This window comes from Arachis ipaensis, chromosome B6 (genome assembly GCF_059453495.1).
Source record: "Arachis ipaensis isolate K30076 ecotype BB chromosome B6, ASM5945349v1, whole genome shotgun sequence".
NCBI lineage: Eukaryota > Viridiplantae > Streptophyta > Magnoliopsida > Fabales > Fabaceae > Arachis > Arachis ipaensis.
The window spans coordinates 80,818,114-80,830,520 of record NC_142441.1 but is presented as its reverse complement, the minus strand read 5'-3'; the positions used below and the strand labels follow the sequence as shown (position 1 = coordinate 80,830,520).

At 42.4% G+C, this 12,407-nt stretch overlaps 1 non-coding gene across 1 annotated transcript; it reads right to left on the bottom strand.

Moving 5' to 3' along the window:
• Positions 1 to 203: 203 nt before the first annotated feature.
• LOC148561496 (small nucleolar RNA R71) lies at positions 204 to 311 on the bottom strand. Its single transcript, XR_015887342.1, has one exon. It is a non-coding gene; the product is annotated as a small nucleolar RNA R71 (small nucleolar RNA).
• Positions 312 to 12,407: the final 12,096 nt, after the last annotated feature.

The following is a 12,407-nucleotide window of genomic DNA, read 5'->3' as shown; positions in this document are numbered from 1 at the left end:
TCTTAACTGAATTCTTGCAGATATGTGATACTGTTAAGACTAATGGAGTAGATCCTGAAGTCTACAGGCTAATGCTTTTCCCTTTTGCTGTAAGAGACAGAGCTAGATTATGGTTGGATTCTCAACCCAAAGACAGCCTGAACTCTTGGGATAAGCTGGTCACGGCTTTCTTAGCCAAGTACTTTCCTCCTCAAAAGCTGAGCAAGCTTAGAGCTGATGTTCAAACCTTCAGACAGAAAGAAGGTGAATCCCTCTATGAAGCTTGGGAAAGATACAAACAGTTGACCAAAAAGTGTCCTTCTGACATGCTTTCAGAATGGACCATCCTGGATATATTCTATGATGGTTTATCTGAGCTATCGAAGATGTCACTGGACACTTCTGCAGGTGGATCCATTCACCTAAAGAAAACGCCTGCAGAAGCTCAAGAACTCATTGACATGGTTGCTAATAACCAGTTCATGTACACTTCTGAAAGGAATCCTGTGAGCAATGGGACGCCTATGAAGAAGGGAGTTCTTGAGGTTGATACTCTGAATGCCATATTGGCTCAGAATAAAATATTGACTCAGCAAGTCAATATGATTTCTCAGAGTCTGCATGGAATGCAAGCTGCATCCAACAGTACTCAAGAGGCATCTTCTGAAGAAGAAGCTTATGATCCTGAGAACCCTGCAATAGCAGAGGTAAATTACTTAGGTGAACCTTATGGAAACACCTATAACTCAACATGGAGAAATCATCCAAATTTCTCATGGAAGGATCAAAAGCCCCAACAAGGCTTTAATAATGGTGGAAGAAACAGGTTTAGCAATAGCAAGCCTTTTCCATCATCAACTCAGCAACAGACAGAGAACTCTGAACAAAATGCCTCTAATTTAGCAAATCTAGTATCTGATCTATCTAAGGCCACTGTAAGTTTCATGAATGAAACAAGGTCTTCCATTAGAAATCTGGAAGCACAAGTGGGCCAGCTGAGTAAAAGGATCAATGAAATCCCTCCTAGTACTCTCCCAAGCAATACAGAAGAGAACCCAAAAGGAGAGTGCAAGGCCATTGACATAAGCGCCATGGCCGAACCTGTGAGGAGAGGAGAGGACGTGAATCCCAAGGAGGAAGACCTCCTGGGACGTCCAGTGATCAATAAGGAGCTTCCCTCTGAGGAACCAAAGGACTCTGAGGCTCATCTAGAGACCATAGAGATTCCATTGAACCTTCTTATGCCCTTCATGAGCTCTGATGAGTATTCCTCTTCTGAAGAGAATGAGGATGTTACTGAAGAGCAAACTGCCAAGTTTCTTGGTGCAATCATGAAGCTGAATGCCAAATTATTTGACATTGATACTTGGGAAGTTGAACTTCCCTTGTTCATCAATGAACTAAGTGATCTGGATCAACTGACATTGCCTCAGAAGAAACAGGATCCTGGAAAGTTCATAATACCCTGCACCATAGGCACCATGATCTTTAAGGCTCTGTGTGACCTTGGTTCAGGAATAAACCTCATGCCCCTCTCTGTAATAGAGAAACTGGGAATCTATGGGGTGCAAGCTGCTAAAATCTCACTAGAGATGGCAGACAGCTCAAGAAAACAGGCTTATGGACAAGTAGAAGATGTATTAGTAAAGGTTGAGGGCCTTTACATACCTACTGATTTCATAGTCCTGGATACTGGAAAGGAAGAGGATGAACCCATCATCCTGGGAAGACCTTTCTTGGCCACAGCAAGAGCTATGATTGATGTTGACAGTGGTGAATTATTCCTTTAATGGAATGAGAACTCCCTTATGTTTAAAACTCAAGGATCTCCCTCTGCAACCATGGAGAGGAAGCAGAAAAAGCTTCTCTCCAAGCAGAGTCAACCAGAGCCCCCACAGTCAAACTCTAAGTTTGGTGTTGGGAGGCCACAACCAAACTCTAAGTTTGGTGTTGAACTCCCATATCCAAACTCTAAGTTTGGTGTTGGAGAGTTTCAACAAAGCTCTGCACATCTGTGAGGCTCCATGAGAGCCCACTGTCAAGCTATTGACATTAAAGAAGCGCTTGTTGGGAGGCAACCCAATGTTTATCTAATTCTTATTTTTATTGTTTTTCATGTTTTCTTAGGTTCATCATCATGTGGAGTCACAAAATAAATAGAAAAATTGAAAACGGAATCAAAAACAGCAGAAGAAAAATCACACCCTGGAGGAGCATCTGTCTGGCGTTCAGCGCCAAAACAGAGCATGGTTCTGGCGCTGAACGCCCAAAATGGGCAGCTTCTGGGCGCTGAACGCCAGAACAGGCATGGTTCTGGTGTTCAACGCCAGAAATGGCACACAAATGGGCGTTGAACGCCCAAAATGGCCACCAACCTGGCGCTGAACGCCTAGAGTTGGGTACAAAGGCATTTTTACATGCCTAATGGGTGCAGGGATGTAAATCCTTGAACACCTCAGGATCTGTGGACCCCAGAGGATCCACTCAGGATCTATGGACCCCACAGGATCCACTCAGACCTCCACTCACTTCTTCTCACCACTCTCTTTCACATAACCCCATAAACACTCTTCCCCAAAAACCCTTCACCAATCACCTCAAACTCTCTTCCCCATCACCTCTTCACCACTCACATCCATCCACTCTTCCCAATAAACCTACCTCATAAACTCCACCTACCTTCAAAATTCAAAACCAATTTCCCACCCAAACCCACCCATATGGCCGAACCTTAACCCCCCTTCCCTTCCCTATATAAAGCCCTCCATTCTTCATCAAATTCACACAACACACCCCTCTACACTCTCCTTGGCCGAAACCACATCTCCCTCTCCCTCTCCATATTTCTTCTTCTTCTTCTTCTATTCTTTTGTTTATTGCTCGAGGGCGAGCAATATTCTAAGTTTGGTGTGGTAAAAGCATAGCTTTTTTGTTTTTCCATTACCATTGATGGCATCTAAGACCGGAGAATCCTCTAAAAAGGGGAAAGGGAAGACAGGAGCTTCCACATCCGAGTCATGGGAAATGGAAAGGTTCATCTCCAAAGCCCATCAAGACCACTTCTATGATGTTGTGGCCAAGAAGAAGGTGATCCCTGAGGTCCCTTTTAAACTCAAAAGAAATGAGTATCCGGAGATCCGACATGAAATTCAAAGAAGAGGTTAGGAAGTTCTAACAAACCCCATCCAACAAGTTGGCATCTTAATGGTTCAAGAGTTCTATGCCAATGCATGGATCACCAAGAACCATGATCAAAGTAAGAACCCGGATCCAAAGAACTATGTTACAATGGTTCGGGGGAAATACTTAGATTTTAGTCCGGAGAATGTGAGGTTGGCGTTCAACTTGCCATACATGGAAGAGAACGCACGCCCCTACACAAGGAGAGTCAACTTTGATCAAAGGTTGGACCAAGTCCTTATGGACATATGTGTAGAAGGAGCTCAATGGAAGATTGACTCCAAAGGCAAGCTGGTTCAACTAAGAAGATTGGACCTCAAGCCTATAGCTAGAGGATGGTTGGAGTTTATTCAATGCTCAATCATTCCCACTAGCAACCGGTCTGAATTTACTATAGACCGGGCCATCATGATCCATAGCATCATGATTGGAGAAGAGGTGGAAGTTCATGAGATTATACCTCAAGAACTCTACAAGGTGGCTGACAAGTCCTCCACCATGGCAAGGTTAGTCTTTCCTCACCTCATTTGCCACCTATGCAATTCAGCTGGAATTGACATAGAGGGAGATATCCTCATTAAAGAGGACAAGCCCATCACTAAGAAAAAGATGGAGCAAGCAAGAGAGCCCAATCATGGAGCTCAAGAGGCGCAAGAAGCTCATTTCCATGAGATCCCGGAGATGCCTCAAATGCACTTTCCTCCACAAAATTATTGGGAGCAAATCAACACCTCCCTAGGAGAATTGAGTTCCAATATGGGACAACTAAGGGTGGAACATCAAGAGCACTCCATCATGCTTCATGAAATAAGAGAAGATCAAAAAGCAATGAGGGAGGAGCAACAAAGACAAGGAAGAGACATAGAAGAGCTCAAGGACATCATTGGTTCCTCAAGAAGGAAACGCCACCATCACTAAGGTGGATTCATTCCTTGTTCTTGCTTTCTCTGTTTTTCGTTTTCTGTATTATGTGCTTATCTATGTTTGTGCCTTCATTACATGATCATTAGTAGTTAGTAACTTTGTCTTAAAGATATAAATGTCCTATGAATCCATCACCTCTCTTAAATGAAAAATGTTTTAATTCAAAAGAACAAGAAGTACATGAGTTTCGAATTTATCCTTGAACTTAGTTTAATTATATTGATGTGGTGACAATGCTTCTTGTTTTCTGAATGTATGCTTGAACAGTGCATATGTCTTTTGAAGTTGTTGTTTAAGAATGTTAAATATGTTGGCTCTTGAAAGAATGATGACTAGGAGACATGTTATTTGATAATCTGAAAAATCATAAAAATGATTCTTGAAGCAAGAAAAAGCAGCAAAGAACAAAGCTTGCAGGAAAAAAAAAAAGAAAAAATAGGCGAAAAAAAAAGAGAAAAAGAAAAAGCAAGCAGAAAAAGCCAATAACCCTTAAAACCAAAACGCAAGGGCAAATAAAAAGGATCCCAAGGCTTTGAGCATCAGTGGATAGGAGGGCCTAAAGGAATAAAATCCTGGTCTAAGCGGCTAAACCAAGCTGTCCCTAACCATGTGCTTGTGGCGTGTAAGTGTCAAGTGAAAACTTGAGACTGAGCGGTTAAAGTCAAGGTCCAAAGCAAAAACAAAGAGTGTGCTTAAGAACCCTGGACACCTCTAATTGGGGACTCTAGCAAAGCTGAGTCACAATCTGAAAAGGTTCACCCAATTATGTGTCTGTGGCATTTATGTATCCGGTGGTAATACTAGAAAACAAAGTGCTTAGGGCCACGGCCAAGACTCATAAAGAAGCTGTGTTCAAGAATCATCATACTGAACTAGGAGAGTCAATAACACTATTCGAAATCTGAAGTTCCTATAGATGCCAATCATTCTGAACCTCAATGGATAAAGTGAGATGCCAAAACTATTCAAGAGGCAAAAAGCTATAAGTCCCGCTCATATTATTGGAGCCATGTTTCATTGATAGTTTGGAATTTATAGTATATTCTCTTCTTTTTATCCTATTTGATTTTCAGTTGCTTGGGGACAAGCAACACTTTAAGTTTGGTGTTGTGATGAGCGGATAATTTATATGCTTTTTGACATTGTTTTTAGTATGTTTTTAATAGGATCTAGTCACTTTTAGGGATGTTTTCATTAGTTTTTATGTTAAATTCACATTTCTGGACTTTACTATGAGTTTGTGTGTTTTTCTGTGATTTCAGGTATTTTCTAGCTGAAATTGAGGGACTTGAGCAGAAATCAGATTCAGAGGATGAAAAAGGACTGCTGATGCTATTGGATTCTGACCTCCCTGCACTCAAAGTGGATTTTCTGGAGCCACAGAACTCGAAATGGCGCGCTTCCAATTGCGTTGGAAAGTAGACATCCAGGGCTTTCCAGCAATATATAATAGTCCATACTTTGGCCAAGAATAGATGACGTAAACTGGCGTTCAACGCCAGCTTTCTACCCAAATCTGGCGTCCAGCGCCAGAAAAGGAGCCAAAACCAGAGTTGAACGCCCAAACTGGCACTAAAACTGGCGTTCAACTCCAAGGAGGACCTCTGCACGTGCAACACTTAAAGCCCAGCCCATGCACACACCAAGTGGGCCCTGGAAGTGGATTTATGCATCAATTACTTACTCATGTAAACCCTAGTGACTAGTTTATTATAAATAGGACCTCTTACTATTGTCTTTTAGACCATCTTTGGATTACCTTATGATCCTTTGATCACGCTTTAGGGGGCTGGCCATCTCGGCCATGCCTGGACCTTCACTTATGTATTTTCATACGGTAGAGTTTCTACACTCCATAGATTAAGGTGTGGAGCTCTGCTGTTCCTCAAAGATTAATGCAAAGTACTACTGTTTTCTATTCAATTCTTCTTATTTCGCTTCTAAGATATCCATTCGCACCCAAGAACGTGATGAAGGTGATGATTATGTGTGACGCTCATCATCCTTCTCCCTTATGAACGCGTGCCTGACAAACACTTCTGTTCTACTTGAATTAAGCTAGAATGAATATCTCTTAGATCTCCTAACCAGAATCTTCGTGGCGTAAGCTAGAATGATGGCGGCATTCAAGAGAATCCGGAAGGTCTAAACCTTGTCTGTGGTATTCCGAGTAGGATTCAATGATTGAATGACTGTGACGAGCTCCTAACTCGCGATTGCAGGGCGTTAGTGACAGACACAAAAGGATAGTAAACCCTATTCCAGCATGATCGAGAACCAACAGATGAATAGCCGTGCCGTGACAGGGTGCGTGAGCATATTATTCACTGAGAGGATAAGATGAAGCCATTGACAAGGGTGATGCCTCCAGACGATTAGCCGTGCCGTGACAGGGCATTGGATCATTTTCCCGAGAGATGATCGAAAGTAATCGTTGACAGTGGTGATGTATCACATAAAGCCAGCCATGGAAAGGAGTAAGACTGACTGGGTGAAGATAGCAGGAAAGCAGAGGTTCAGAGGGACGAAAAGCATCTCCATTCGCTTATCTAAAATTCCTACCAATGAATTACATAAGTATCTCTATCCCTATTTTATTATATAATATTCGAAAACACCATTATCACTTTATATCTGCCTGACTGAGATTTGCAAGGTGACCATACCTTGCTTCATACCAACAATCTCCGTGGGATTCGACCCTTACTCACGTAAGGTATTACTTGGACGACCCAGTGCACTTGCTGGTTAGTTGTATCGAAGTTGTAACAATTATGTATTGAGATCAGCGCACCAAGTTGCTCACGTTGCCAGGGATTGTTTGAGCCTGGACATCACAATTTCGTGCACCAGAAGTCTTATGCTATCTTAGACGCTTTTGGAGGCTAGCCTCACGGCCATGCCTAGACCTTGTTCTTATGTATTTTCAACGGTGGAGTTTCTACACACCATAGATTAAGGTGTGGAGCTCTACTGTTCTTCATGAATTAATGCAAAGTACTATTGTTTTTCTATTCAACTCAAGTCTATTTCTTCTCCAAGATATTCATTCGCACCTAAGAACATGATAAATGTGATGATTATGTGACACTCATCACCATTCTTACCTATGAACGCGTGCCTGACAACTACTTCCGTTCTACATGCAAACAAGCTTGAATGTGTATCTCTTGGGTTTCTAATCTAAGATTAGAACCTTCGTGGTATAGGCTAGAATTATTGGTGGCCATTCCTGAGATCTGGAATGTCTAAACCTTGTCTGTGGTATTCTGAGTAGGATCTGGGAAGGGATGACTGTGACGAGCTTCAAACTCGCGAGTGTTGGGCGTGTGACAGACGCAAAAGGATCAATGGATCCTATTCCAACATGATCGAGAACCGACAAATGATTAGCCGTGCAGTGACAACGTGCGTAGAACATTTTCACTGAGAGGACGGGAAGTAGCCATTGACAACGGTGATGCCCAACATAAAGCGAAAGGTGTATGAATGATTCGAAGAAGGCAATAGGAAAGCAGAGGTTTAGGAGGAACAAAGCATCTTCATACGCTTATCTGAAATTCCTACCAATGAATTACATAAGTATCTCTATCTCTATCTTTATTTTATGTTTTATTTATCTTTAATTATCAATCCTCCATAACCATTTGAATCTGCCTGACTGAGATTTACAAGATGACCATAGCTTGCTTCAAGCCGACAGTCTCCGTGGGATCGACCCTTACTCACGTAAGGTATTACTTGGACGACCCAGTGCACTTGCTGGTTAGTTATGCGGAATTATGACAAAGTGTGATTCACATTTGAGAGCTCCAAGTCTTTGGCGCCATTATTGATGATCATAATTTCGTGCACCAACTGGGCTGAGCCATTCACTATTTGAGATGGGGTAGATAATATCTACTTCTAGTAATCTGGTCAATTCCTTCTTGACAACCTCCAAGATGGTGGGATTCAGTCTCCTTTAGGGTTGATGGACAGGCCTTGCTCCCTCTTCTAAAAATATCCTATGCTCACAAACATGAGTGCTGATGCCTACTATATCCACCAAGCTCCACCCAATAGCCTTCTTGTGTCTTCTCAACACACTAAGCAGCTACTCCTCTTGTTGGTAAGTGAGTTCCCTTGCAATGATGACTGGAAGCTTCTGATTTTCCTCAAGGTAATCATACTTGAGGTAGGGTGAAAGAGGCTTTAACTCTAATTTCTGCTCATGGCTAGGTACTTGATCATCTGGAGCTAGTGAGGATGGCAAAGTGTCCTTATTGTGTTCAGGGGGTTTCCCCATACTTATAGCTTGCTCCATGTGTAGCTCCTCTACTTCTTCTTGGTAGATCTCAGCCACGATCTCATCAATGATATCAAACTGGAAGATGGAATAATCATCCGAAGGGTGCTTCATGGCTTCATTCAGATTGAAGCTCACTGCTCGGCCGTCTATCTCAAAAGAATAAGTCCCTGAGAAGGCATCTAACTTGAACTTTGAAGTCTTCAGGAATGGTCTTCCAAGCAGGATGGATGACGGTCTTCCTGAGTCATTAGGGGAATTTCCAAGATATAGAATTCAATGGGAAATATGAGCCCCTTAATGCTCACCAGTACGTCCTCAGCAATTCCAACCACTGTAATAATGCTTTTATCTGCTAACACAAAACGAGCTGCCGACCTTTTTAAGGGAGGGAGCCTCAAAGCATCATATATAGACAAAGGCATAATACTCATGCACGCTCCTAAGTCACACATGCAGTCAGAAAATATTACACCCCCAATGGTCAAGTTAACTATGCATGGCCCTGGATCACTACATTTTTCAGGTATATCCCCCATTAAAGCAGAAATGGAACTACCTAAAGGAATAATTTCTAATTCATTAATCCTATTCTTATGCATGCACAAATCCTTTAGAAACTTTGCATATTTAGGTACATATTGAATAACATAAAAAAGGGGAACAGTTACCTCAACCTTTTTGAAGAATTCTACCATTTTGGGATCAAGTTCCATCTGCTTTCTGGGCTTCCTTGCAAGGTGCGGAAATAGGATAGGGATGGCTTTCCCTGCAGCTTCTGCGTCCCTTGGTGCTCCATTCCTGGGGTGAGCTTCTTCTTTTTTAACCAAGTCTTGTATTAGATCTTCTTCTTCAGCGTCCTCTACCTCCACAACGCTTTCAACTGTCGTGTCTTCTTTTAAGCTTGGCTCCTCATGACTCTTCTCTGGTAGGGTAGTCCCAAACCTCAAAGTGATGGCATTGATTCCACCTTTGGGGTTGGGTAGAGGTTGAGAAGGAATTCCACTAGAGCTTGCAGGTTGAGTGTTAGAGGTACTAGATGATCCCATCTGAGAGACGAGAGCTTATATGGCAGAAGATAGACTGTTAAGTGTGCTTTCAATGGTCTTCTGTCCTTGCGCAAGGGAGTAAAGCAACTTGTCATTAGAAGAAGAGGGATAGGTGATTTGAGGGGCATGCTGTTGGTTGTTCTGAGGTGCTTGGGACTGCCTTAGGTGAGGCGCTCTGTAAGGTTAGTTCTGGTTCTGCTGTTTGTTGTTGTTATTGTTGTTCCACCTCTGATTTCCATTGTTGTCTCTGTCGCCTTTGTTGTCCCTCCAGCCTTGGTTGGAATTATCCCTCAAGCCCTAGTTGGAATTATCTCTCCACCCCTGGTTGGAGTTATCCTGCCAACCTTGGTTATAGTTCCCACCTTGGTTATTATGGCCGCCTTGTTGATAGTATCCTTGATCCGGGTGGTCACAGAAGTTGTGAGTAGCTGCCAAGGTGTTGTCTTTTTGTTGGAGCTGTGGACACTCATCAGTCTAATGACTATAATCATCACATATTCCACATACTCTTTGAGGAACCAACTGTTGACTCTGTTGTGATGGGGGAGGCTAAGGTTGTTGTTAATTTAGCTGTATCTGCTTCAGTAGGTTGGTCATCTCACATATAGCCTGTGTGAAAGCAGTAGTCTCCCTGCTAGAGGAAACCTCTGCAACAGCTTTGGGAGGGTGGTTCCTGTGTCTAGCATTCTGAGTGGACTCAGCTAGATCGGTAATCAGCTGCCACGCTTTTGTTGCCGTCTTGTACTTCTTTAGAGAGCCATTACTTGCAGCATCTAGTGTGGTCTTGTCCTGAGGCTTCATGCCTTCTGTTAAGTAGCTGATCAACACCATCTCATCAATCTTATGGTGGGGACATGAATCTAAGAGGTTCCTAAAGCGTTCCCAGCACTCATAAAGGGTTTCTGACTCTCCTTGGATAATACAGGAGATCTCTTTCCTCAGTCTGTCTGTAACTTCAGCTGGAAAGTATTTGTCCAGGAACTCTCCCCTGAGTGTATCCCAGTTAGTAACCACTGCCTCAGGTTGAGTGTAGTACCACTCCCTCGCCTTTCCTTCAAGAGAAAACGGGAAGGCGATCAGCAAAATAGTAGTCTCATCTGTACCATGACGCCTAACAGTAGAACAGGCTGTCTGAAAATCTCTGATGTGCTTTATAGGCTCATGAGCAGGTAAGCCGTGAAACTTAGGCATCAAGTTGATTAGCAACGTCTTCAGTTCAAAATCTGTAGCCAGATTTGGGTGATGATGAGCGGATAATTTATACCCTTTTTGGCATTATTTTTACATAGTTTTTAGTATGTTTTAATTACTTTTTATTATATTTTTATTAGTTTTTATTCAAAAATCACATTTTTGGAATTTACTATGAGTTTGTGTGTTTTTCTGTGATTTCAGGTATTTTCTGGCTGAAATTGAGGGACCTGAGCAAAAATCTGACTCAAAGGCTGAAAAAGGACTGCAGATGCTGTTGGATTTTGACCCTCCTGCACTCGAAGTGGATCTTCTGGAGCTACAGAATCCCAATTGGCACGTTCTCAATTGTGTTGAAAAGTAGATATCTTCGGCTTTCCAGCAATATATAATACTCCATACTTTGTTCGAGATTTGATGGCCCAAACTGGTGTCCAAAGCCAGCCTAAAACTTCCTGGCATAAAACGCCCAAACTGGCACCCAAGCTGGCGTTTAACTCCAGGAACAGCCTATGCACGTGTAAAGCTCAATGCTCAGTCCAAGCACACACCAAGTGGGCCCCAGAAGTGGATTTCTGTACTATCTGCACTTAGTTACTCATTTTCTATAAACCTAAGTTACTAGTTTAGTATAAATAGCACTTTTTACTATTGTATTCGCATCTAAGAATCCTTTGACCATTGTACACGTTTGGAGGCTGGCCTCACGGCCATTCCTAGACCTCTTTTCACTTATGTATTTTCTACGGTGAAGTTTCTACACCCCATATATTAAGGTGTGGAGCTCTGCTGTTCTTCATGAATTAATGCAAGTACTATTGTTTTCCTTTCAATTCACACCTACTTCTTCTCCAAGATATACTCTCGTACTTAATTCAGTTAAGTCAGAATGAAGGGGTGACCCGTGACAATCACCCAATCTTCGTTACTCGCTTAGCCAAGATCCGCGTGCCTGACAACCACAAAGCGATCTACATGATGTTCAACGTAGTCATTGGACGAGAGTTGGAGTATATTCTCTTGGATATCTAATACATCGACCGAGTCTGTGAGATTAGTATCTTCGTGGTATAGGCTAGAACCAATTGGCAACCATTCTTGGGATCCAAAAAGTCTAAACCTTGTCTGTGGTATTCCAAGTAGGATCTGGGAAGGAATGACTGTGACAAGCTTCAAACCTGCGAATGTTGGGCGCAGTGACAGTGTGCAAAAGGATCAATGGATTCTAATCCGATGCTAGCGGGAACCGACAGATGATTAGCAATGCGGTAGTTGTGCCTGGTATTTTTCATCCGACACGAGAAATCCGACAATTGATTAGCCGTGCAGAAACCGTAGAGGACCATTTTCACTGAGAGGATCCTACAACTTGCCATGGAAGGGAGCACACATTGTTGGAAGAAGGTAATAGGAAAGCAGAGATTCAGAAGCAACAAAGCATCTCCAGACGCTTATCTGAAATTTCTACCAATGAATTACATAAGTAACTTTATCTTATTTTATGTTTTATTTATATTTTAATTATCAAAACCTCATAACCATTTGAATCCACCTGACTGAGATTTACAAGATGACCATAGCTTGCTTCAAGCCGACAATCTCCGTAGGATCGACCCTTACTCACGTAAGGTTTATTACTTGGATGATCTAGTGCACTTGCTGGTTAGTTGTGCAGAGTTGTGAAAAGTGTGAATCATGATTTCCCACACCAAGTTTTTGGCGCCATTGCTGGGGATTGTTCGAGTTTGGACAACTGACGGTTCATCTTGTTGCTTAGATTAGGTAATTTTATTTTA